Raw genomic sequence first — 25,748 nt, 5'->3', positions numbered from 1 at the left:
CCCCCCCCCCCCACCCCCCCCCCCCCCCACCCCCCCCCCCCCCCACCCCCCCCCCCCCCCACCCCCCCCCCCCCCCACCCCCCCCCCCCCCCACCCCCCCCCCCCCCCACCCCCCCCCCCCCCCACCCCCCCCCCCCCCCACCCCCCCCCCCCCCCACCCCCCCCCCCCCCCACCCCCCCCCCCCCCCACCCCCCCCCCCCCCCACCCCCCCCCCCCCCCACCCCCCCCCCCCCCCACCCCCCCCCCCCCCCACCCCCCCCCCCCCCCACCCCCCCCCCCCCCCACCCCCCCCCCCCCCCACCCCCCCCCCCCCCCACCCCCCCCCCCCCCCACCCCCCCCCCCCCCCACCCCCCCCCCCCCCCACCCCCCCCCCCCCCCACCCCCCCCCCCCCCCACCCCCCCCCCCCCCCACCCCCCCCCCCCCCCACCCCCCCCCCCCCCCACCCCCCCCCCCCCCCACCCCCCCCCCCCCCCACCCCCCCCCCCCCCCACCCCCCCCCCCCCCCACCCCCCCCCCCCCCCACCCCCCCCCCCCCCCACCCCCCCCCCCCCCCACCCCCCCCCCCCCCCACCCCCCCCCCCCCCCACCCCCCCCCCCCCCCACCCCCCCCCCCCCCCACCCCCCCCCCCCCCCACCCCCCCCCCCCCCCACCCCCCCCCCCCCCCACCCCCCCCCCCCCCCACCCCCCCCCCCCCCCACCCCCCCCCCCCCCCACCCCCCCCCCCCCCCACCCCCCCCCCCCCCCACCCCCCCCCCCCCCCACCCCCCCCCCCCCCCACCCCCCCCCCCCCCCACCCCCCCCCCCCCCCACCCCCCCCCCCCCCCACCCCCCCCCCCCCCCACCCCCCCCCCCCCCCACCCCCCCCCCCCCCCACCCCCCCCCCCCCCCACCCCCCCCCCCCCCCACCCCCCCCCCCCCCCACCCCCCCCCCCCCCCACCCCCCCCCCCCCCCACCCCCCCCCCCCCCCACCCCCCCCCCCCCCCACCCCCCCCCCCCCCCACCCCCCCCCCCCCCCACCCCCCCCCCCCCCCACCCCCCCCCCCCCCCACCCCCCCCCCCCCCCACCCCCCCCCCCCCCCACCCCCCCCCCCCCCCACCCCCCCCCCCCCCCACCCCCCCCCCCCCCCACCCCCCCCCCCCCCCACCCCCCCCCCCCCCCACCCCCCCCCCCCCCCACCCCCCCCCCCCCCCACCCCCCCCCCCCCCCACCCCCCCCCCCCCCCACCCCCCCCCCCCCCCACCCCCCCCCCCCCCCACCCCCCCCCCCCCCCACCCCCCCCCCCCCCCACCCCCCCCCCCCCCCACCCCCCCCCCCCCCCACCCCCCCCCCCCCCCACCCCCCCCCCCCCCCACCCCCCCCCCCCCCCACCCCCCCCCCCCCCCACCCCCCCCCCCCCCCACCCCCCCCCCCCCCCACCCCCCCCCCCCCCCACCCCCCCCCCCCCCCACCCCCCCCCCCCCCCACCCCCCCCCCCCCCCACCCCCCCCCCCCCCCACCCCCCCCCCCCCCCACCCCCCCCCCCCCCCACCCCCCCCCCCCCCCACCCCCCCCCCCCCCCACCCCCCCCCCCCCCCACCCCCCCCCCCCCCCACCCCCCCCCCCCCCCACCCCCCCCCCCCCCCACCCCCCCCCCCCCCCACCCCCCCCCCCCCCCACCCCCCCCCCCCCCCACCCCCCCCCCCCCCCACCCCCCCCCCCCCCCACCCCCCCCCCCCCCCACCCCCCCCCCCCCCCACCCCCCCCCCCCCCCACCCCCCCCCCCCCCCACCCCCCCCCCCCCCCACCCCCCCCCCCCCCCACCCCCCCCCCCCCCCACCCCCCCCCCCCCCCACCCCCCCCCCCCCCCACCCCCCCCCCCCCCCACCCCCCCCCCCCCCCACCCCCCCCCCCCCCCACCCCCCCCCCCCCCCACCCCCCCCCCCCCCCACCCCCCCCCCCCCCCACCCCCCCCCCCCCCCACCCCCCCCCCCCCCCACCCCCCCCCCCCCCCACCCCCCCCCCCCCCCACCCCCCCCCCCCCCCACCCCCCCCCCCCCCCACCCCCCCCCCCCCCCACCCCCCCCCCCCCCCACCCCCCCCCCCCCCCACCCCCCCCCCCCCCCACCCCCCCCCCCCCCCACCCCCCCCCCCCCCCACCCCCCCCCCCCCCCACCCCCCCCCCCCCCCACCCCCCCCCCCCCCCACCCCCCCCCCCCCCCACCCCCCCCCCCCCCCACCCCCCCCCCCCCCCACCCCCCCCCCCCCCCACCCCCCCCCCCCCCCACCCCCCCCCCCCCCCACCCCCCCCCCCCCCCACCCCCCCCCCCCCCCACCCCCCCCCCCCCCCACCCCCCCCCCCCCCCACCCCCCCCCCCCCCCACCCCCCCCCCCCCCCACCCCCCCCCCCCCCCACCCCCCCCCCCCCCCACCCCCCCCCCCCCCCACCCCCCCCCCCCCCCACCCCCCCCCCCCCCCACCCCCCCCCCCCCCCACCCCCCCCCCCCCCCACCCCCCCCCCCCCCCACCCCCCCCCCCCCCCACCCCCCCCCCCCCCCACCCCCCCCCCCCCCCACCCCCCCCCCCCCCCACCCCCCCCCCCCCCCACCCCCCCCCCCCCCCACCCCCCCCCCCCCCCACCCCCCCCCCCCCCCACCCCCCCCCCCCCCCACCCCCCCCCCCCCCCACCCCCCCCCCCCCCCACCCCCCCCCCCCCCCACCCCCCCCCCCCCCCACCCCCCCCCCCCCCCACCCCCCCCCCCCCCCACCCCCCCCCCCCCCCACCCCCCCCCCCCCCCACCCCCCCCCCCCCCCACCCCCCCCCCCCCCCACCCCCCCCCCCCCCCACCCCCCCCCCCCCCCACCCCCCCCCCCCCCCACCCCCCCCCCCCCCCACCCCCCCCCCCCCCCACCCCCCCCCCCCCCCACCCCCCCCCCCCCCCACCCCCCCCCCCCCCCACCCCCCCCCCCCCCCACCCCCCCCCCCCCCCACCCCCCCCCCCCCCCACCCCCCCCCCCCCCCACCCCCCCCCCCCCCCACCCCCCCCCCCCCCCACCCCCCCCCCCCCCCACCCCCCCCCCCCCCCACCCCCCCCCCCCCCCACCCCCCCCCCCCCCCACCCCCCCCCCCCCCCACCCCCCCCCCCCCCCACCCCCCCCCCCCCCCACCCCCCCCCCCCCCCACCCCCCCCCCCCCCCACCCCCCCCCCCCCCCACCCCCCCCCCCCCCCACCCCCCCCCCCCCCCACCCCCCCCCCCCCCCACCCCCCCCCCCCCCCACCCCCCCCCCCCCCCACCCCCCCCCCCCCCCACCCCCCCCCCCCCCCACCCCCCCCCCCCCCCACCCCCCCCCCCCCCCACCCCCCCCCCCCCCCACCCCCCCCCCCCCCCACCCCCCCCCCCCCCCACCCCCCCCCCCCCCCACCCCCCCCCCCCCCCACCCCCCCCCCCCCCCACCCCCCCCCCCCCCCACCCCCCCCCCCCCCCACCCCCCCCCCCCCCCACCCCCCCCCCCCCCCACCCCCCCCCCCCCCCACCCCCCCCCCCCCCCACCCCCCCCCCCCCCCACCCCCCCCCCCCCCCACCCCCCCCCCCCCCCACCCCCCCCCCCCCCCACCCCCCCCCCCCCCCACCCCCCCCCCCCCCCACCCCCCCCCCCCCCCACCCCCCCCCCCCCCCACCCCCCCCCCCCCCCACCCCCCCCCCCCCCCACCCCCCCCCCCCCCCACCCCCCCCCCCCCCCACCCCCCCCCCCCCCCACCCCCCCCCCCCCCCACCCCCCCCCCCCCCCACCCCCCCCCCCCCCCACCCCCCCCCCCCCCCACCCCCCCCCCCCCCCACCCCCCCCCCCCCCCACCCCCCCCCCCCCCCACCCCCCCCCCCCCCCACCCCCCCCCCCCCCCACCCCCCCCCCCCCCCACCCCCCCCCCCCCCCACCCCCCCCCCCCCCCACCCCCCCCCCCCCCCACCCCCCCCCCCCCCCACCCCCCCCCCCCCCCACCCCCCCCCCCCCCCACCCCCCCCCCCCCCCACCCCCCCCCCCCCCCACCCCCCCCCCCCCCCACCCCCCCCCCCCCCCACCCCCCCCCCCCCCCACCCCCCCCCCCCCCCACCCCCCCCCCCCCCCACCCCCCCCCCCCCCCACCCCCCCCCCCCCCCACCCCCCCCCCCCCCCACCCCCCCCCCCCCCCACCCCCCCCCCCCCCCACCCCCCCCCCCCCCCACCCCCCCCCCCCCCCACCCCCCCCCCCCCCCACCCCCCCCCCCCCCCACCCCCCCCCCCCCCCACCCCCCCCCCCCCCCACCCCCCCCCCCCCCCACCCCCCCCCCCCCCCACCCCCCCCCCCCCCCACCCCCCCCCCCCCCCACCCCCCCCCCCCCCCACCCCCCCCCCCCCCCACCCCCCCCCCCCCCCACCCCCCCCCCCCCCCACCCCCCCCCCCCCCCACCCCCCCCCCCCCCCACCCCCCCCCCCCCCCACCCCCCCCCCCCCCCACCCCCCCCCCCCCCCACCCCCCCCCCCCCCCACCCCCCCCCCCCCCCACCCCCCCCCCCCCCCACCCCCCCCCCCCCCCACCCCCCCCCCCCCCCACCCCCCCCCCCCCCCACCCCCCCCCCCCCCCACCCCCCCCCCCCCCCACCCCCCCCCCCCCCCACCCCCCCCCCCCCCCACCCCCCCCCCCCCCCACCCCCCCCCCCCCCCACCCCCCCCCCCCCCCACCCCCCCCCCCCCCCACCCCCCCCCCCCCCCACCCCCCCCCCCCCCCACCCCCCCCCCCCCCCACCCCCCCCCCCCCCCACCCCCCCCCCCCCCCACCCCCCCCCCCCCCCACCCCCCCCCCCCCCCACCCCCCCCCCCCCCCACCCCCCCCCCCCCCCACCCCCCCCCCCCCCCACCCCCCCCCCCCCCCACCCCCCCCCCCCCCCACCCCCCCCCCCCCCCACCCCCCCCCCCCCCCACCCCCCCCCCCCCCCACCCCCCCCCCCCCCCACCCCCCCCCCCCCCCACCCCCCCCCCCCCCCACCCCCCCCCCCCCCCACCCCCCCCCCCCCCCACCCCCCCCCCCCCCCACCCCCCCCCCCCCCCACCCCCCCCCCCCCCCACCCCCCCCCCCCCCCACCCCCCCCCCCCCCCACCCCCCCCCCCCCCCACCCCCCCCCCCCCCCACCCCCCCCCCCCCCCACCCCCCCCCCCCCCCACCCCCCCCCCCCCCCACCCCCCCCCCCCCCCACCCCCCCCCCCCCCCACCCCCCCCCCCCCCCACCCCCCCCCCCCCCCACCCCCCCCCCCCCCCACCCCCCCCCCCCCCCACCCCCCCCCCCCCCCACCCCCCCCCCCCCCCACCCCCCCCCCCCCCCACCCCCCCCCCCCCCCACCCCCCCCCCCCCCCACCCCCCCCCCCCCCCACCCCCCCCCCCCCCCACCCCCCCCCCCCCCCACCCCCCCCCCCCCCCACCCCCCCCCCCCCCCACCCCCCCCCCCCCCCACCCCCCCCCCCCCCCACCCCCCCCCCCCCCCACCCCCCCCCCCCCCCACCCCCCCCCCCCCCCACCCCCCCCCCCCCCCACCCCCCCCCCCCCCCACCCCCCCCCCCCCCCACCCCCCCCCCCCCCCACCCCCCCCCCCCCCCACCCCCCCCCCCCCCCACCCCCCCCCCCCCCCACCCCCCCCCCCCCCCACCCCCCCCCCCCCCCACCCCCCCCCCCCCCCACCCCCCCCCCCCCCCACCCCCCCCCCCCCCCACCCCCCCCCCCCCCCACCCCCCCCCCCCCCCACCCCCCCCCCCCCCCACCCCCCCCCCCCCCCACCCCCCCCCCCCCCCACCCCCCCCCCCCCCCACCCCCCCCCCCCCCCACCCCCCCCCCCCCCCACCCCCCCCCCCCCCCACCCCCCCCCCCCCCCACCCCCCCCCCCCCCCACCCCCCCCCCCCCCCACCCCCCCCCCCCCCCACCCCCCCCCCCCCCCACCCCCCCCCCCCCCCACCCCCCCCCCCCCCCACCCCCCCCCCCCCCCACCCCCCCCCCCCCCCACCCCCCCCCCCCCCCACCCCCCCCCCCCCCCACCCCCCCCCCCCCCCACCCCCCCCCCCCCCCACCCCCCCCCCCCCCCACCCCCCCCCCCCCCCACCCCCCCCCCCCCCCACCCCCCCCCCCCCCCACCCCCCCCCCCCCCCACCCCCCCCCCCCCCCACCCCCCCCCCCCCCCACCCCCCCCCCCCCCCACCCCCCCCCCCCCCCACCCCCCCCCCCCCCCACCCCCCCCCCCCCCCACCCCCCCCCCCCCCCACCCCCCCCCCCCCCCACCCCCCCCCCCCCCCACCCCCCCCCCCCCCCACCCCCCCCCCCCCCCACCCCCCCCCCCCCCCACCCCCCCCCCCCCCCACCCCCCCCCCCCCCCACCCCCCCCCCCCCCCACCCCCCCCCCCCCCCACCCCCCCCCCCCCCCACCCCCCCCCCCCCCCACCCCCCCCCCCCCCCACCCCCCCCCCCCCCCACCCCCCCCCCCCCCCACCCCCCCCCCCCCCCACCCCCCCCCCCCCCCACCCCCCCCCCCCCCCACCCCCCCCCCCCCCCACCCCCCCCCCCCCCCACCCCCCCCCCCCCCCACCCCCCCCCCCCCCCACCCCCCCCCCCCCCCACCCCCCCCCCCCCCCACCCCCCCCCCCCCCCACCCCCCCCCCCCCCCACCCCCCCCCCCCCCCACCCCCCCCCCCCCCCACCCCCCCCCCCCCCCACCCCCCCCCCCCCCCACCCCCCCCCCCCCCCACCCCCCCCCCCCCCCACCCCCCCCCCCCCCCACCCCCCCCCCCCCCCACCCCCCCCCCCCCCCACCCCCCCCCCCCCCCACCCCCCCCCCCCCCCACCCCCCCCCCCCCCCACCCCCCCCCCCCCCCACCCCCCCCCCCCCCCACCCCCCCCCCCCCCCACCCCCCCCCCCCCCCACCCCCCCCCCCCCCCACCCCCCCCCCCCCCCACCCCCCCCCCCCCCCACCCCCCCCCCCCCCCACCCCCCCCCCCCCCCACCCCCCCCCCCCCCCACCCCCCCCCCCCCCCACCCCCCCCCCCCCCCACCCCCCCCCCCCCCCACCCCCCCCCCCCCCCACCCCCCCCCCCCCCCACCCCCCCCCCCCCCCACCCCCCCCCCCCCCCACCCCCCCCCCCCCCCACCCCCCCCCCCCCCCACCCCCCCCCCCCCCCACCCCCCCCCCCCCCCACCCCCCCCCCCCCCCACCCCCCCCCCCCCCCACCCCCCCCCCCCCCCACCCCCCCCCCCCCCCACCCCCCCCCCCCCCCACCCCCCCCCCCCCCCACCCCCCCCCCCCCCCACCCCCCCCCCCCCCCACCCCCCCCCCCCCCCACCCCCCCCCCCCCCCACCCCCCCCCCCCCCCACCCCCCCCCCCCCCCACCCCCCCCCCCCCCCACCCCCCCCCCCCCCCACCCCCCCCCCCCCCCACCCCCCCCCCCCCCCACCCCCCCCCCCCCCCACCCCCCCCCCCCCCCACCCCCCCCCCCCCCCACCCCCCCCCCCCCCCACCCCCCCCCCCCCCCACCCCCCCCCCCCCCCACCCCCCCCCCCCCCCACCCCCCCCCCCCCCCACCCCCCCCCCCCCCCACCCCCCCCCCCCCCCACCCCCCCCCCCCCCCACCCCCCCCCCCCCCCACCCCCCCCCCCCCCCACCCCCCCCCCCCCCCACCCCCCCCCCCCCCCACCCCCCCCCCCCCCCACCCCCCCCCCCCCCCACCCCCCCCCCCCCCCACCCCCCCCCCCCCCCACCCCCCCCCCCCCCCACCCCCCCCCCCCCCCACCCCCCCCCCCCCCCACCCCCCCCCCCCCCCACCCCCCCCCCCCCCCACCCCCCCCCCCCCCCACCCCCCCCCCCCCCCACCCCCCCCCCCCCCCACCCCCCCCCCCCCCCACCCCCCCCCCCCCCCACCCCCCCCCCCCCCCACCCCCCCCCCCCCCCACCCCCCCCCCCCCCCACCCCCCCCCCCCCCCACCCCCCCCCCCCCCCACCCCCCCCCCCCCCCACCCCCCCCCCCCCCCACCCCCCCCCCCCCCCACCCCCCCCCCCCCCCACCCCCCCCCCCCCCCACCCCCCCCCCCCCCCACCCCCCCCCCCCCCCACCCCCCCCCCCCCCCACCCCCCCCCCCCCCCACCCCCCCCCCCCCCCACCCCCCCCCCCCCCCACCCCCCCCCCCCCCCACCCCCCCCCCCCCCCACCCCCCCCCCCCCCCACCCCCCCCCCCCCCCACCCCCCCCCCCCCCCACCCCCCCCCCCCCCCACCCCCCCCCCCCCCCACCCCCCCCCCCCCCCACCCCCCCCCCCCCCCACCCCCCCCCCCCCCCACCCCCCCCCCCCCCCACCCCCCCCCCCCCCCACCCCCCCCCCCCCCCACCCCCCCCCCCCCCCACCCCCCCCCCCCCCCACCCCCCCCCCCCCCCACCCCCCCCCCCCCCCACCCCCCCCCCCCCCCACCCCCCCCCCCCCCCACCCCCCCCCCCCCCCACCCCCCCCCCCCCCCACCCCCCCCCCCCCCCACCCCCCCCCCCCCCCACCCCCCCCCCCCCCCACCCCCCCCCCCCCCCACCCCCCCCCCCCCCCACCCCCCCCCCCCCCCACCCCCCCCCCCCCCCACCCCCCCCCCCCCCCACCCCCCCCCCCCCCCACCCCCCCCCCCCCCCACCCCCCCCCCCCCCCACCCCCCCCCCCCCCCACCCCCCCCCCCCCCCACCCCCCCCCCCCCCCACCCCCCCCCCCCCCCACCCCCCCCCCCCCCCACCCCCCCCCCCCCCCACCCCCCCCCCCCCCCACCCCCCCCCCCCCCCACCCCCCCCCCCCCCCACCCCCCCCCCCCCCCACCCCCCCCCCCCCCCACCCCCCCCCCCCCCCACCCCCCCCCCCCCCCACCCCCCCCCCCCCCCACCCCCCCCCCCCCCCACCCCCCCCCCCCCCCACCCCCCCCCCCCCCCACCCCCCCCCCCCCCCACCCCCCCCCCCCCCCACCCCCCCCCCCCCCCACCCCCCCCCCCCCCCACCCCCCCCCCCCCCCACCCCCCCCCCCCCCCACCCCCCCCCCCCCCCACCCCCCCCCCCCCCCACCCCCCCCCCCCCCCACCCCCCCCCCCCCCCACCCCCCCCCCCCCCCACCCCCCCCCCCCCCCACCCCCCCCCCCCCCCACCCCCCCCCCCCCCCACCCCCCCCCCCCCCCACCCCCCCCCCCCCCCACCCCCCCCCCCCCCCACCCCCCCCCCCCCCCACCCCCCCCCCCCCCCACCCCCCCCCCCCCCCACCCCCCCCCCCCCCCACCCCCCCCCCCCCCCACCCCCCCCCCCCCCCACCCCCCCCCCCCCCCACCCCCCCCCCCCCCCACCCCCCCCCCCCCCCACCCCCCCCCCCCCCCACCCCCCCCCCCCCCCACCCCCCCCCCCCCCCACCCCCCCCCCCCCCCACCCCCCCCCCCCCCCACCCCCCCCCCCCCCCACCCCCCCCCCCCCCCACCCCCCCCCCCCCCCACCCCCCCCCCCCCCCACCCCCCCCCCCCCCCACCCCCCCCCCCCCCCACCCCCCCCCCCCCCCACCCCCCCCCCCCCCCACCCCCCCCCCCCCCCACCCCCCCCCCCCCCCACCCCCCCCCCCCCCCACCCCCCCCCCCCCCCACCCCCCCCCCCCCCCACCCCCCCCCCCCCCCACCCCCCCCCCCCCCCACCCCCCCCCCCCCCCACCCCCCCCCCCCCCCACCCCCCCCCCCCCCCACCCCCCCCCCCCCCCACCCCCCCCCCCCCCCACCCCCCCCCCCCCCCACCCCCCCCCCCCCCCACCCCCCCCCCCCCCCACCCCCCCCCCCCCCCACCCCCCCCCCCCCCCACCCCCCCCCCCCCCCACCCCCCCCCCCCCCCACCCCCCCCCCCCCCCACCCCCCCCCCCCCCCACCCCCCCCCCCCCCCACCCCCCCCCCCCCCCACCCCCCCCCCCCCCCACCCCCCCCCCCCCCCACCCCCCCCCCCCCCCACCCCCCCCCCCCCCCACCCCCCCCCCCCCCCACCCCCCCCCCCCCCCACCCCCCCCCCCCCCCACCCCCCCCCCCCCCCACCCCCCCCCCCCCCCACCCCCCCCCCCCCCCACCCCCCCCCCCCCCCACCCCCCCCCCCCCCCACCCCCCCCCCCCCCCACCCCCCCCCCCCCCCACCCCCCCCCCCCCCCACCCCCCCCCCCCCCCACCCCCCCCCCCCCCCACCCCCCCCCCCCCCCACCCCCCCCCCCCCCCACCCCCCCCCCCCCCCACCCCCCCCCCCCCCCACCCCCCCCCCCCCCCACCCCCCCCCCCCCCCACCCCCCCCCCCCCCCACCCCCCCCCCCCCCCACCCCCCCCCCCCCCCACCCCCCCCCCCCCCCACCCCCCCCCCCCCCCACCCCCCCCCCCCCCCACCCCCCCCCCCCCCCACCCCCCCCCCCCCCCACCCCCCCCCCCCCCCACCCCCCCCCCCCCCCACCCCCCCCCCCCCCCACCCCCCCCCCCCCCCACCCCCCCCCCCCCCCACCCCCCCCCCCCCCCACCCCCCCCCCCCCCCACCCCCCCCCCCCCCCACCCCCCCCCCCCCCCACCCCCCCCCCCCCCCACCCCCCCCCCCCCCCACCCCCCCCCCCCCCCACCCCCCCCCCCCCCCACCCCCCCCCCCCCCCACCCCCCCCCCCCCCCACCCCCCCCCCCCCCCACCCCCCCCCCCCCCCACCCCCCCCCCCCCCCACCCCCCCCCCCCCCCACCCCCCCCCCCCCCCACCCCCCCCCCCCCCCACCCCCCCCCCCCCCCACCCCCCCCCCCCCCCACCCCCCCCCCCCCCCACCCCCCCCCCCCCCCACCCCCCCCCCCCCCCACCCCCCCCCCCCCCCACCCCCCCCCCCCCCCACCCCCCCCCCCCCCCACCCCCCCCCCCCCCCACCCCCCCCCCCCCCCACCCCCCCCCCCCCCCACCCCCCCCCCCCCCCACCCCCCCCCCCCCCCACCCCCCCCCCCCCCCACCCCCCCCCCCCCCCACCCCCCCCCCCCCCCACCCCCCCCCCCCCCCACCCCCCCCCCCCCCCACCCCCCCCCCCCCCCACCCCCCCCCCCCCCCACCCCCCCCCCCCCCCACCCCCCCCCCCCCCCACCCCCCCCCCCCCCCACCCCCCCCCCCCCCCACCCCCCCCCCCCCCCACCCCCCCCCCCCCCCACCCCCCCCCCCCCCCACCCCCCCCCCCCCCCACCCCCCCCCCCCCCCACCCCCCCCCCCCCCCACCCCCCCCCCCCCCCACCCCCCCCCCCCCCCACCCCCCCCCCCCCCCACCCCCCCCCCCCCCCACCCCCCCCCCCCCCCACCCCCCCCCCCCCCCACCCCCCCCCCCCCCCACCCCCCCCCCCCCCCACCCCCCCCCCCCCCCACCCCCCCCCCCCCCCACCCCCCCCCCCCCCCACCCCCCCCCCCCCCCACCCCCCCCCCCCCCCACCCCCCCCCCCCCCCACCCCCCCCCCCCCCCACCCCCCCCCCCCCCCACCCCCCCCCCCCCCCACCCCCCCCCCCCCCCACCCCCCCCCCCCCCCACCCCCCCCCCCCCCCACCCCCCCCCCCCCCCACCCCCCCCCCCCCCCACCCCCCCCCCCCCCCACCCCCCCCCCCCCCCACCCCCCCCCCCCCCCACCCCCCCCCCCCCCCACCTTGTTGTGAGGGGGGAAGGGCAAGGAGATTGTAAGCCCCTTTGAGTCTCCTACAGGAGAGAAAGGGGGGATATAAATCCAAACTCCTCCTCCTCCTCCTCCTCCTCTTCTTCTCCTTCTCCTTCTCCTTCTAAATCAAACCAATTAACTGACATAAGCACTGACATTAGCCCATTCTAACTTGGAGAACCAGGTTGGATTCCTCACTCCTCCACCTGAGTGGCAGAGGCTTATCTGGTGAACCAGTTGTATTTCCCCACTCCTACATTCCTGATGGGAGACCTTGGGCTAGTCACAGTTCTTTGGAGCTCTCTCAGCCCCACCTGCCTCACAAGGTGTCTGTTGTGGGGAGAGGAAGGGAAAGGAGCTTGTCAGTCGCCTTGAGCCTCCTTACAGTAGACTCAACCTTCCTAATGCCGTGACCCTTTAATACAGTTCCTCATGTTGTGGTGACCGCCAACCCTAACATTTATCCATTTTACAGATAGAGAACACTGATGCAGAGAATCTTAGGTGACCCCTGTGAAAGGGTTGTTTGACCCCTAAAGGGGTTGCGACCCACAGGTTGAGAAGAACCGCTGCAGAGGAGAAATGTGGTGTATGAATCCAAACTCCTCCTCTTCCTCCTCCTCCTCTTCCTCCTCTTCCTCCTCTTCCTCCCCATTTCGGCAAGCAATGGAAGAGACTGCTGGCAGTGAAGGGGGCTGCTGTAGCAAAAGCGCTTGCATCCTTGCCCAGGTGTTGAAAAGGTTACCTTTTCCACACAGGCAATCAATCCACACAATCCAGTCTCAACCAGCAACCACACCTTCCTAGCTCCCATCAGCCCCTTTAGCTTTTTCCTGCCTTGGCCCCAAGTTCTGTGGCATTCTGCGATTTGTAGGACAAACAGGGTAGGTTCCGAACCCGCTCCTTCCAACCTGGAAAACTTTACGAGAGGCCTTTTCTGCGCCACCTGTTTTTCTCTTCCCACACATGTGTCTCATTAGAATCTGTCTAGGAAACTGAAAGGCTTTGAGCCGTGAAAGTTGGCTCTCTCCCTTCGCTCCTCCGTGCTAGCCATCTGTTGCTCAGCTGGTCGGTTCAACGACTGAATCAGGTTTACGGCCTGATCCGATGCCAAGTTGAAAATCGGCGGATTTAGGCACACGGGCCTAACTTCAAAGAGGACGAGGTGGTGGGAGGGGGGAAATACTTCAGTCAGTGTGTCCAGGGGGAGCTGTAGGCTGGTTTGGATAAGTGTTTGGCTTGCCCTGCACACCTATGACGACATGCTCTGTTTGGAGTTTACATTAAGGATAAGAATGTAAGATTTTAATGCTATAAGATAGACTCGAAACTGTGGTTCGATCTACAACTTTAATGGCTATCGGATACTTCATTGGGCCTGAAGGTTGATGAGCTGGAGCTTTGGCATTCCTCCATAAGAACATAAGAACTAGCCTGCTGGATCAGACCAGAGTCCATCTAGTCCAGCACTCTGCTACTCGCAGTGGCCCACCAGGTGCTTTTGGGAGCTCAAATGCAGGATGTGAAAGCAATGGCCTTCTTGTTGCTGCTGCTCCTGAGCACCTGGTCTGCTAAGGCATTTGCAATCTGAGATCAAGGAGGATCAAGATTGGTAGCCATAGATCGACTTCTCCTCCATAAATCTGTCCAAGCCCTTTTTAAAGCTATCCAGGTGAGTGGCCATCACCACCTCCTGTGGCAGCATATTCCAAACACCAATCACAGGTTGTGTGAAGAAATGTTTCCTTTTATTAGTCCTAATTCTTCCCCCCAGGATTTTCAATGAATGCCCCCTGGTTCTAGTATTGTGAGAAAGAGAGAAAAATTTCTCTCTGTCAACATTTTCTACCCCATGCATAATTTTATAGACTTCAATCATATCCCCCTCCACAGACTGAAGCTTCACCATTCATTCATATAGTGTGGAGCTATGGTGATCTTCCGTCTTTGTGACTTTGCCATTTTTCCACAGGGCATACAGCTTGATGATTATTTGCGCCTGATGTGTATGATCTCAGTATCATTCACATTGCATGACCAATCTTGTTTTCTGCTGCTCCAGAGACCATCCAGCCTCTCTTTAAAAACCTCCAAAGAAGGAGACTCCACCACACTCTGAGGGAGTGCATTCCATTGTCGAACAGCCCTAACTGTCAGGAAGTTTTTCCTGATGTTTAGGTGGAATCTCTTTTCCTTCACCTTGAACCCATGACTCCTGGCCCTAGTCTCTGGAGCAGCAGAAAACAAGCTCGCTCCCTCACCAACATGACATCCCTTCAAATATCTAAACATGGCTGTCATGTCACCTCTTAACCGTCTCTTCATCAAACAAAACATCCCCAGCTCCCTAAGTCTCTCCTCGTAGGGCATGGATTCCAGACCTTTTACCATTTTGGTTGCCCTCCTTTGGACCCGTTCCAGCTTGTCAATATCCTTCTTGAATTGCGGTGCCCAGAACTGCACGCAGCATCCCAGAGGAGGTCTAACCAATGCAGAATAGAGAGGCACAACTACATCCCTCGATCTAGACACTGTACTCCTATTGATTCAGTCCAGAATCGAATTGGCTTTCTTGGCTGCTGCATCACACTGCTGACTCATGTTCAGTTTGTGGTCTACTAAGACTCCCAGATCCCTTTCACATGCAGGGTTATCAACTACATGTTGTCAGATGTCACCCATTGCAGCTCATCCATTTGCTATTCTGCTATAAAAAGTAGATTAATAAAGTTTGTTTTGCCTGGCAATCTTGTCCACGTGTCATTTTTCCTTTTTTTGTTCCGAGAGGACTGTCTGTGAAGCTACAGCAAAATGACTAGAGAAGCTGCAGTATGCACATGTTTGTGTGGCTGTAGCTTTGCAGACAGCCCCCTCAAAACAAAAAAAGGAAAAAATGACACATGCGCGAAACCACTAGATTAAACAAGCTTTATTCATCTACTTTTTCCAGCAAAATAGCGAATGGATGAGCTGCAAGTAGAAGGAATCTCCATGGAAAATCTGCTGCGGAACACAAAATGGCGGGTGCCACTGGGAAACTGGCAAGAGCTCAATGCAGCAGGCAGGAAAAAAAAATCTGTTTTGGCTGGCAACGCTTGTGTTTTCCTGTGCTGAGGGAACACAAAATGCTGAAACAGATCTTTTGATAAGGTCCTAAAGGCTGCCTGTTTTTCCATCTTGGTTGGGCCCTGACTCCATCTTGGGCCCTGCCTACTCCCTCCCCCCTTTTTTGGCCTTTAGATTGGGCGCCTGTTTTTAAACAACTTCTGTTGTTTTAATTTATATTTAATGTTAGTAACTGCTGCTTAAGTTTTTAATGGGTTTAAGTTTTATGCTGTATTGATTTGCTGTCTCAGAGAACAGCCATATTGTGAGCCACCTCGAGCCCTTCGGGGGTGAGGCGGCCTATAAGTTTAACAAACAAACAAACAAACAAATAAATAAATATTTATGCTGTGTGGAATCCACCATGGTGACCTCTGTGGTCCTAGCCCAACCCTCTAACCACTAGAACACACTACTCCATCATGGAGCATTTCGCCTTTGTCTCAGATATAAACAAAACAAGCCATCTTCTCAATATGTACAACATGTGGACCAACAGAATGGATTACAGTTGTCAGATTTCTGATAAAGTGTAATTGATATGGGATATGTAAGTGGAGAATTCTAGATCGCGTGTACTTCATCTTTGTAAGCTCTTTGGACTCGCTGGCAATCAGTCACTTCAAACGCTTCTAAGCTTTCATTGCAATTAATTTCCAAGAGTTGATCAGCCTTGAAAGTGATTGTGCGGAGAGAAAAATGAAGGGGATAGAAAAGGCACTTAATTACAACTGTCATCCCCGAAATGGAGAATGAGATGCCAACTCCTCTGTGGGGAAGGTGGTTAGATTCCATTGCTCCCAGAAAGAGGATAAAGTAGGTTTCCTTCTGTGGGAAGCCTATCTAGCAGGCTTTGACCAGGATATCACAGACTACCTTGATCTTCTCAGATCTCTGAAGCTAAGCAGGGTCTACCTTGGTTAACACGAATGGGAGACCACCAGTGGTGGCATTCAAATAATTTAACAACTGGTTCCAGTGATGGGATTCAAATAATTTAACAACTGGTTGTTTACATGCACCATTTTAACAATTGGTTCTGCCGAAGTGGTGCAGACCTGTGAAACCCCACCACTGGGGACCACCATGGAAGTTCAGGGTCACTGCAGAGGGTTGCAATAGTCACCACCTCCGTTGTCCGTTGGTCACTTGTCTAGAAAACCTATGGGGATGTCATAAGTTGGAGACATCTTGACAACATTTTCCACCACCACTAAATGAAAGCTTCTTGCTTAAGGGGACCAAATTAACAACCGCTCCCTTCTGTCTCCTGCCAGTTTCCCTAATTGACCCCGCTAAAACATGGTAAGATTGACTGTCATCATGCTGTCAACATTTGGAGCATCCCTACCTGCAAGTGAAAAATTGTTAGGATTTGCAAGTGTCTGTCACAATCCTGACAAACAGGGGTTAACTGTGTGCATGTTAATTAGCTAGTGAGTCTTGCTATCTATTCATTGATGAGTCATTGGGCAGTTAATCTGGCATTGCTTATGTGAGGCAGAGCACGTAGGTCAGAGGTTATAAAGTTGACTATCCTTCTTTGTCTCACACAGACTCACAGACTCTCACACACAAGGTCTTTCTTTGCTACCTGTAAGATGGATTCACCTTAAGAGGTGAATGCCTAGGCCACATGGGGGCTCACACGTGCCTAAGTTCTGCAACTACGTTTGTACTAGAACAGGGGTAGGGAACCTGCGGCTCTCCAGATGTTCAGGAGCTACAATTCCCATCAGCCTCTGTCAGCATGGCCAATTGGCCATGCTGGTAGGGGCTGATGGGAATTGTAGTTCCTGAACATCTGGAGAGCCGCAGGTTCCCTACCCCTGTACTAGAATAGTAAGGATTTGTTAGGTTTATTCCATGTGTACCCTACCCTGATTTAGTTAAGTAAAGTTTCTTTTTATAATCGCGGCAAAAGTCTCCTGGTCTTTCCTCTCACTCTGCTTATTACCCAAATAGGGAAACAATTCCCCAACAAAAATAACAACAGCAACATTTTCTAGGTAGAAGTCATCAAGCTGAAATTAGCGCTCAACCATTAAACTTACCTTGATCATAATGCCCATCACTCTCAAGTCAAGCCTCCCCTTGATTGCACTGATTCTTAGTTTGCATTAAAAGCCAGCGTGGTGTGGTGGTTAAGAGCAGGTGGATTCTAATCTGGAGAACTGGGTTTGATTCCCCACTTCTCCACCTGAGTGGCAGAGGCTTATCCGGTGAACCAGATGTGTTTCCGCACTCCTACATTCCTGCTGACCTTGGGCTAGTCACAGTTATTCAGAACTCTCTCAGCCCCACCTACTTCACAAGGTGTCTGTTGTGGGGAGAGGAAGGGAAAGGAGCTTGGAAGCCACCTTGAGTCTCCTTATAGGAGAGATAGGTAGAAATCCAAACTCTTCTCCTCTTCTTAGTTTGCAATTTCTTTAAAAAATTTTCAAGCATATTTGCATCTTCACTGTTCATGGCATGCACTGAGTTCGCTATTGACATATGCTCAAAACTTACAAGCCTCCTTAGTGTGTATACACTGCCTCTTCACCTTGGCCATTGCTTTCACATCCTGCAACGTGAGCTCCCAAAGGCACCTGGTGGGCCACTGCGAGTAGCAGAGTGCTGGACTAGTTGGACTCTGGTCTGATCCAGCAGGCTAGTTCTTATGTTCTTATGTGATCTCTCATGGGATTTTCAGGACAAGAAACTAACAGAGATGGCTTGCTGTTGTTTGCCTCCATATAGCAAACTTTCACTTTATTGTTGGTCTCCCGTCCAAGTACTAATCAGGGCTGACCTCGCTTAGTTTCTGAGATCTAACAAGACCAGGCTAGCCTGGGACATCCAGATCAAGACAGCATAACAGTGCTTAGAATTATATTATGATACACTTAACATTTGCCTGTTTACTGTGCGCTAGGAAGACTCCAGCACCGGAGCTGATTTCCGGAAGCCATTGCTTAATAATACCACTGTTTCAGGCCAGGGTGAAAAGGTAAAGCTCCCAAAGAACCAGGGCTTTTTTTTAATCGTACTATTTTCTGGCAACCTGCTCTCAAATGCTAACTGATCTAGGTCAGCTTATCCTTCTTCCCATTTCTGTGTCATCTCTGTTTCAGAGCCCTGCTTGAAAGTGTTCCGTTCCCTTTCATCTTTAGACAGACGTGCGTCCAAATCTGGACATTTCTGCAGGACGGGTAGCGTGCGACAGCGGAGAAGTTTCCCCGCTCACCATCCTTTTCCTGATGCCTCCGTAAACAAGAGGAAAAAAACTGGATCAAACGTTGCGGCGCTCACATCAAAACTGCACTGTGCAAACGATGCCGTTCTGGCTGCCACCACCTGATATCATTCACCGGTTGTCACACGGTAATACTTTTCTCCTCGGAGGAGTTGTCAGCTCACATGCCAGATTCCAAGAACTTGGAAGCTGATGAAAGGCGGCGAGAGTTAAGTTGGCACTGCGGTTTGCCACTTGGCATGCATTGTTAGCCCTGCAGCAGAAGCGCAGCATGCCAGTGCAACATGAAAAGCTGTTCCTTTCATATCATTCTTTCCTGGGTATCCTGCAAAACAGCTCCCGAAGATATTCATTTTGGGGTTTTTTTCCCTTTGCAAGCCATGGCACTGATTGGTGGGTTTGTTCTTGCTTCCTGAACTGAAAGGGGTTCAAGACATTCGGCGCTGTGATCGCTGATCCTAGACGTGTGCATATCAATTCTGTTTACTCTTTGCTGCTCTTAGCTGCAAAAATATATATATATATATTGCAAACTGCTAAACCTTAGAAAGAGAAACTTACACCTGTTATAAATACTCGGGATAAGACGTGAGAAGTTTTCAATAGCTTGCAAAATTAGTGCCCAAATTAAATGTGTGTAATTAATCTTATGGACATAACTGCATAGAAAAATAGATAGCCCAGGTTATCTCAATCTGGTCAGATCTTAGAAGCTAAGTGTAACCTCTATCTGTGAGTTCTGTGGGGCAGAACTTGGAATGAGTTTGCAACAACAAAATAAAAAAAATGGTTTACTTTCTTAACATATAACATATAACATCAACATTTAACATCACACTTCAAGGTCCTGTTCAGGTTTCATTTTCAAGTCCTTATATTTACAGTCTACTGATACTGCCAAGTCCAATTCTTCTTTGCAAGTGGGTTGGCTCCTTGATGAACAGGATTCAACATATGATGAAGGTTTCCAGGAGAACTCTCACCCATTACAAACATAAAAAACCCCTGAAACAATAAACTCCAACATTTACAACATAGCAAAAATAAACAACTACCTTCCCACTAGTTCCCAACAACATTGCAGTTACCTTAACAAGGTGTTAAGGGCTTATACAAATCAAGGTCCGAGTCTGGTAGCCTTGTCTCCTCCAAACTACATGAGCTCTGCAGCCTCTTCCTGCTTTGGGTCTCCACCCCTTTTTGGGTCAACCCATTCTGAGCATGGGGGTTACATAAGCAGGGTCACTTCTAAGTTCATAAAGCAAGTTTGTGGTCACTATGCAGAAGTAAGCAATGGCAAACCACATCTGTTCATCTCTTGACTTGAAAATCTTATCAGATTTCCATCACTAGTAATGTAATGGCAAAAAGAAAAAGGAAAGGAAGAAGAGGAGGAGGAGGAGGAGGAGGAGGTGGGAGGAGGAGGAGGAGTTTAGATTTATACCCCACCTTTCTCTCCTGAAAGAGAGAAATCAAAATGGCGTACAAACTCCTACACTTCCTCCCCCACAACAGACACCTTGTGAGGTAGGTGGGACTGAGAGAGCTCTTGGGACTTGCCCAAAGTCCCCCAGCAGGCTAGGGCCCCTTCCGCACACGCAAAATAATGCGTTTTCAAACCACTTTCACAACTGTTTGCAAGTGGATTTTGCTATTCCGCACAGCTTTAAAGAGCACTGAAAGCAGTTTGAAAGTGCATTATTCTGCATGTGTGGAATGAGCCTTTATGTACAGAAATGGGGTAACAAATCCGGTTCACAAGATTGGAGTCCGCCATTCATGTGAAAAAGTGGGGAACTGAACCTGGTTCTCCAGATTAGCGTTCGCTGCTCATGTGAAGGATTGGGGAATCAAACTCAGATTCGAGGGACTCCTAACCACATTGGAAAAATAAACAGAATGAAAATGATCTTTCCCTTTTTTTTTATCATTTCTTGGTTAAGATAAGAGAATTGACACATGCTCTGAGGACTGAGGCCCACTCCGCACGGGCCAATAAAGATGAGTTTGGAGTGGGGAAAAATTGTTTTGGGGCCGGCACTTCACACAGATCCCACTCCTAAAGTGAGTCTGCCCCGTGTCATTTCCCCTGAACCGGTTTTTTTGAGAATCGCGCTATTTGCGAGTCTTTTGAAAAATCCCGGGTTGCAGCCGCTTGCGAGTGAATGGCCAGGCAGGAGATGCTTTATTCAGCTGTACTTTCCTTTTTTAAAATTCCGCGGCTTACATCTGCGTAGCCACGCAGGTGCAAATGGTCATATTATGGGATCATGAGACATCAGCATGGCTGTCAGGGTTCATCTATAGAGAGTGTCTTAACCTACTGCATCTATGTATGGTTCTCCAATTGCACAGTGGCAGATAGGAAGGCGCTCCAAAGGGTGATCACTACTGCACAGAGGATTATCGGCTGCCCTCTCCCCTCCTTGGAAGAACTCTATAATTCCCGAAGCCTAAAGAGAGCCCAAAATATTCTGAGAGACCCGTCTCATCCGGCACACTCTCTTTTTGAACTGTTACCATCCGGCAGGTGATACAGGTCTATCAAAACTAGGACAAAGAGGCTTAGAGACAGCTTCTACTCTAGAGCTGTAGCTATGCTGAACTCCGTGGCTTCGTGTTGATGTGTTTGGGGCTATGTAGGGATGGGTGGAGGAGGGGGAAAGCGAGGATGGGGTATGAGTCTGAAATTGTGTGCCTCGAGGAATGCTGCTGTAAATTTCGTTGTGCGTGCACAATGACAATAAAATGCTGATGCTTATGCTGTGCATGCCTGTGTAGCTACGCATCCGTGGGAGGTAAATTTTAAAAATTGACGCGTCTCCATGCAAAGGCGCGACAGCAACCCGGATTGTTTCCGTGGGCTCCAGTCGCTGCCCGCATGGATGCATGCAAATGCGAAAACAGGGGAGAGGGTTACTTTATCCCGACTGCAATCTGCTATACATCTGCTGTGCGGAAGGGGCCAGCGGCAGAAATACAGACTCTCCATTTTTCTTTTTTGTTCTTTTTACAAGCAGTCTTGTACCCTTCTAAGCTCATTGGATTAAATGGACACAGAAGGAAGTCATTGCGTTTAGGATTGCTCTGCCAGTCTGAGTGAAAATGGTGCAACTCTATGGTATAACTTTAACTCTGTAATGACACTGTAATCAGAGCCGTAGCGAGGGGGAATTGCGCCCGGGGTACGTGTGTGCCCTGGAGTCCCTGCCACGCCCCCACCCCCAGAATGCCCTGGAACATCCCCAGAATACCCTGAAACGCCCCCACACCTGTGACACCTCACCCTGGCCCCTGGGCGCTAAGCCACCGACTGTAACTCTATGATATAAGAAACAGTTCCTTGCTAAATTTGGCTGACCTGCTAAAATTCTGCATCTGTTCTTCGTAGGGTTCCCTATTGTGACTGAGGGATGTAATTATCTCTTCCCAACCTACACTGCAGAATGTTTTGTAAAATTTAAAATAAAGAGGTTTTTACGGCAGTAAAGGAAAAAAAAATTGTCTGCTTAATGGACCATAGAAAATTCACCTAAAACTACAGTCCTCAGAGTTTTCATGGGTGAGCCAAGTCTATTTGTAGTTTAGACATTTCTTCAATTATTGGAGATTTTTGAGGAAAAAAACAACCTTATTTCTAATTCTCGGAGATAGTTGAAAATGTGAAGATGGGGATACTCAACGGCATGTTGATTAAAAACAACAACACTATTTCTATGCTATCTCACAACATAATTCCGGAAGTGGCTAGCAATAACATCAGAAAACATCACATTACAATAAAGCCATCAGCTTACACAGATACAAATCTGTGAAGAGAAACAGCAGTCTGACCATAGTCGGAAGAGGGAAAGGGGAGAGAGATTAAAGTGCGTAAAGCAGATATTTCTGTTCTCTGAAAGCCAAAGAAAATGAAGCAAAGCACAACCAAGGGCAAATGACAGGTGAAATCTTTCAACCTTTCATCTGATGAGGAGATGCAGGTTTAGTGCCATTAAAACACACACAAGCGCACACACACATCTTTTATGTTTAAAAAATTGCTCTCAATAGCTACATGAGGTGGCTTTGAAATTGACATAAAAGCCACCCCATCAGTGTTATGCACTGTTGGAAGCGAAGGACCTTGGCCCCTTCCGCACATGGAGAATAACGCACTTTCAATCCACTTTCAATGCACTTAGAAGCTGGATTCTACTGTGAGGAATAGCAAAACCCACTTGCAAACAATTGTGAAAGTGGATTGAAAGTGCATTATTCAGCATGTGCGGAAAGGGCCTTTGTGCTGTCTCTTAACCTCACACTTCAGACAAGGATTTCACTAGAGAAGAGAGCTCAAGACACTCAGCATCCGTTCTCTGCTCCGGGAAATTTCCTTCGTTCCTGTTGCTTCTCACACCTCCCCTTGGGCATATGCACTCTTCTCCAACAGGAGGGCAGGATGCAGGTTCTATATCTCCCTCTATCCTAGTTAGTTAGACTAAAGAAGAAGAAGAAGAAGAAGAGGAGGAGGAGGAGGAGGAGGAGGAGGAGGAGGAGGAGGAGGAGGAGGAGGAGGAGGAGGAGGAGGAGGAGGAGGAGGAGGAGGAGGAGGAGGAGTTTGGATGTATATCCCCCTTTCTCTCCTGTGAGGAGACTCAAAAGGGCTTACAAACTTCTTTCCTTTCCCCCCTCACAACAAACACCCTGTGAGGTAGGCGGGGCTGAGAGAGCTCAGAAGAACTTTGACTAGCCCAAGGTCACCCAGCTGGCGTTTGTTGGAGTGCACAGGCTGATCTGAATTCCCCAGATAAGCCTCCACAGCTCAAGCGGCAAAGCGGGGAATCAAACCCGGTTCCTCCAGATTAGAGCGCACCTGCTGTTAACCACTATGCCACTGCTGCTACTATATTAACCCTATCCTATCTAGAGATGGAGTTTCTACAATAAACATAGTATATTACTTTGAATACACAAAGAGCTCTGAGTTATTGTGCTCCTGGCACACTCCTCTCAACCTTCCTTTTTCCAGACCAAACATTCCCAGCTCCCTCAGCCTTTCCTTGTTGGACGTGGTATCCAGGACCCTCATCATCCTCTTCACTCTCCTCTCCACCCACCCCATTCTGTCCACATCCTTTCTGAAGTGAGGCCTCCAGAACTGCACACAATACTCCAGGTGCAGCCTGATTGAAGCAGTGGATACTCAGAGGCAACCTCCTGTTGCTATTCATTGTACCCTGCCCTCACTCATTGGGGGGAAATGACATCATTTGACACCAGGATGCCACTTCCTGTTTTGGGAGGTGATGTCCTGATGCTGAAGGTATTTTCACATCTGCATGGTAAAAACCATGAAGAATTGGAAATCGGTTGTGACATCACTTCCTGTTACAAAACAGGAAGTGAAGTCCCAGCAGCCTCTGCTTCTCACAGTGGAGAATCCCGTGGGTTGTCAGCAGAGGTGGGATCCAGCAGGTTCTCATAGGTTCCTGAGAGTAGGTTACTAATTATTTGTGTGTGCCGAGAGGGGGTTACTAATTGGTGATTTTGCCACGTGATTTTTGCCTTAGTTATGCCCCTCCTCTCAGCAATAGCGCACAGAACTTGAAGCAGTCTAGCAGGAGGTGCACCGGTGTGCGTGGCAGCCTGCGCCTGCATGCATTCGTTTCCCGCCCAAGGACCGGCGCAGCGGCTGCGTCCTTGCCACAGCCCTGTCCAGGAATGCCCCGCCCCTGGAATGCCTAGCCATGCCCCCGCCGTGCCCCGCCCAGCCCCATTGGCGCTACGCCACAGCTTCGAACTGCCCACCATGGGAACCTGTTACTAAAATTTTTGGATCCCACCACTGGTTGTCAGCCAAGAGTTGGCAACCCTGCTGCCATCCTAGCCTATGAAACATCAGGCACAAGCACAGACATTCCAGTTCACCCAAACTTTGCTTTGTCTCGCTTGCTCCTGCTATGTTACTTTGTTCGTATGCTTTCATTTTTATTCTCAAATTTATTTGGTATATGTTACTCTTGCAATAGTGCAAGCTGGTCTTCTTCTATTTATGTTCATTGAAAGGAGACATAGCCTCTACCTTTGTGTGGGCTGTTACAAATTTTGGCTTGCAAATTCTGGTATGGGAAATTCCTGAATATTTGGGAGGGGGCAGTGGTGGGATCCAAAAACTTTAGTAACAGATTCCCATGGTGGTGGGATTCAAACAGTGGCATAGCGCCAATGGGACTGAGCGGGGCACGACGGGGGCGTGGCCGGCATTTCGTTTTCGACCTTCGCTAACCAGCCACATAGGAAACAACAGGACTTTATGATTTTTCGACCTAATGGGATTTCTAACGGAAAAGCAGACCCAATTAGTAACCCCGTCTCGGCACCCACAAATAATTAGTCACCCACTCTCGGGAACTGGTGAGAACCTGCTGGATCCCACCTCTGGGAGGGGGGGTGCCTTGGGAAGGTCCAGTTTGGGAAAGAAAGGAAGCTCAGCTGGAATGGGATGTCCCACAGTTTATCCTCTGAAGCTGCCATCTCCTCCATTTCTGTAGTGTGAGATCAATTGTAATTCCCAGATACCTCCAGGTCCCAGCTGGAAACTAACAAACCTCTTCACACATCAGCTCTATTTGGATAATTGGAAATGCATGTTCACTGCCCCTCTGGTACGGTGAATCTGTACATCAATAGGTCACATCTACAGGGCACGAGTCCTATTAGACAGATGTTTCATTTGCATTTTCCCTTTCTTAGACACCGCAGAAGCCATTTGACTGAGATACAGGACACCACCATATCAAGAGAAGAAATAAAAGCTCGGCAAAAGGTGGAAGCAGCCTTATGAATGGCAACTACGGAGACCAATCAGCACTTCATTAATCCAGTTTCTATGGCAAACCAGAAGAACATGATTCTTTTGATCTGCATCATGATTTCCATGTGAACAAAATGGGAGGGTTTGAATTTTCATTGGGAGAAATTATGTACATCGTCGTCGTCGTCGTCGTCGTCGTCATCATTATTTAATTTTATATACTGCCCTCCCCCGAAGGGCTCATCTATATATATCCTTTGTTGGATCTACGTGGGGTAGTGCTAAGAGTGATGGACTCTAATTCAGAAAACTGAGTTTGATTCCACACTCCTCCACACAGAGGTGGGATCCTGCAGGTTCTCACAGGTTCCCGAGAGTAGGTTACTAATTATTTGTGTGTGCCAAGAGGGGGTTACTAATTGGTGATTTTGCCACGTGATTTTTGCCTTAGTTATGCCTCTCCTCTCAGCAGTAGCGCGCAGCACTTGAAGCAGTCTAGCAGGAGGTGCACCAGCGTCCGTGGCAGCCTGCGCCTGCGTGCATTCGTTTCCTGCCCAAGGACCGGCACAGTGGCTGCGTCCTTGCCACAGCCCCGCCCAGGAATGCCCCACCCCAGAATGCCCAGCCACGCCCCCATCGTGCCCCGCCCATCTCCACATGCTTACGCCACAGTTTGAATCCCACCACCATGGGAACCTGTTACTAAAAATTTTGGATCCCACCACTGCCTCCACATGAGTGGTAGACTCTTACCTGGTGAACTGGATTTGTTTCCTCGCTCTCACGTGTGAAGCTTGCTAGGTGACCTTGGGCCAGTCACAGTTCTCCCTGAACTCTCTCAGCCCCACCTATCTTTTGTGGGGGAAGGAAGGGAAAAGGAGTTGGTAAGCTACCTTGAGGAAAAGTGAGGTATAATTCCAAA

Source organism: Sphaerodactylus townsendi, linkage group LG09 (genome assembly GCF_021028975.2).
Source record: "Sphaerodactylus townsendi isolate TG3544 linkage group LG09, MPM_Stown_v2.3, whole genome shotgun sequence".
NCBI lineage: Eukaryota > Metazoa > Chordata > Lepidosauria > Squamata > Sphaerodactylidae > Sphaerodactylus > Sphaerodactylus townsendi.
This window is presented reverse-complemented; position numbering follows the sequence as displayed.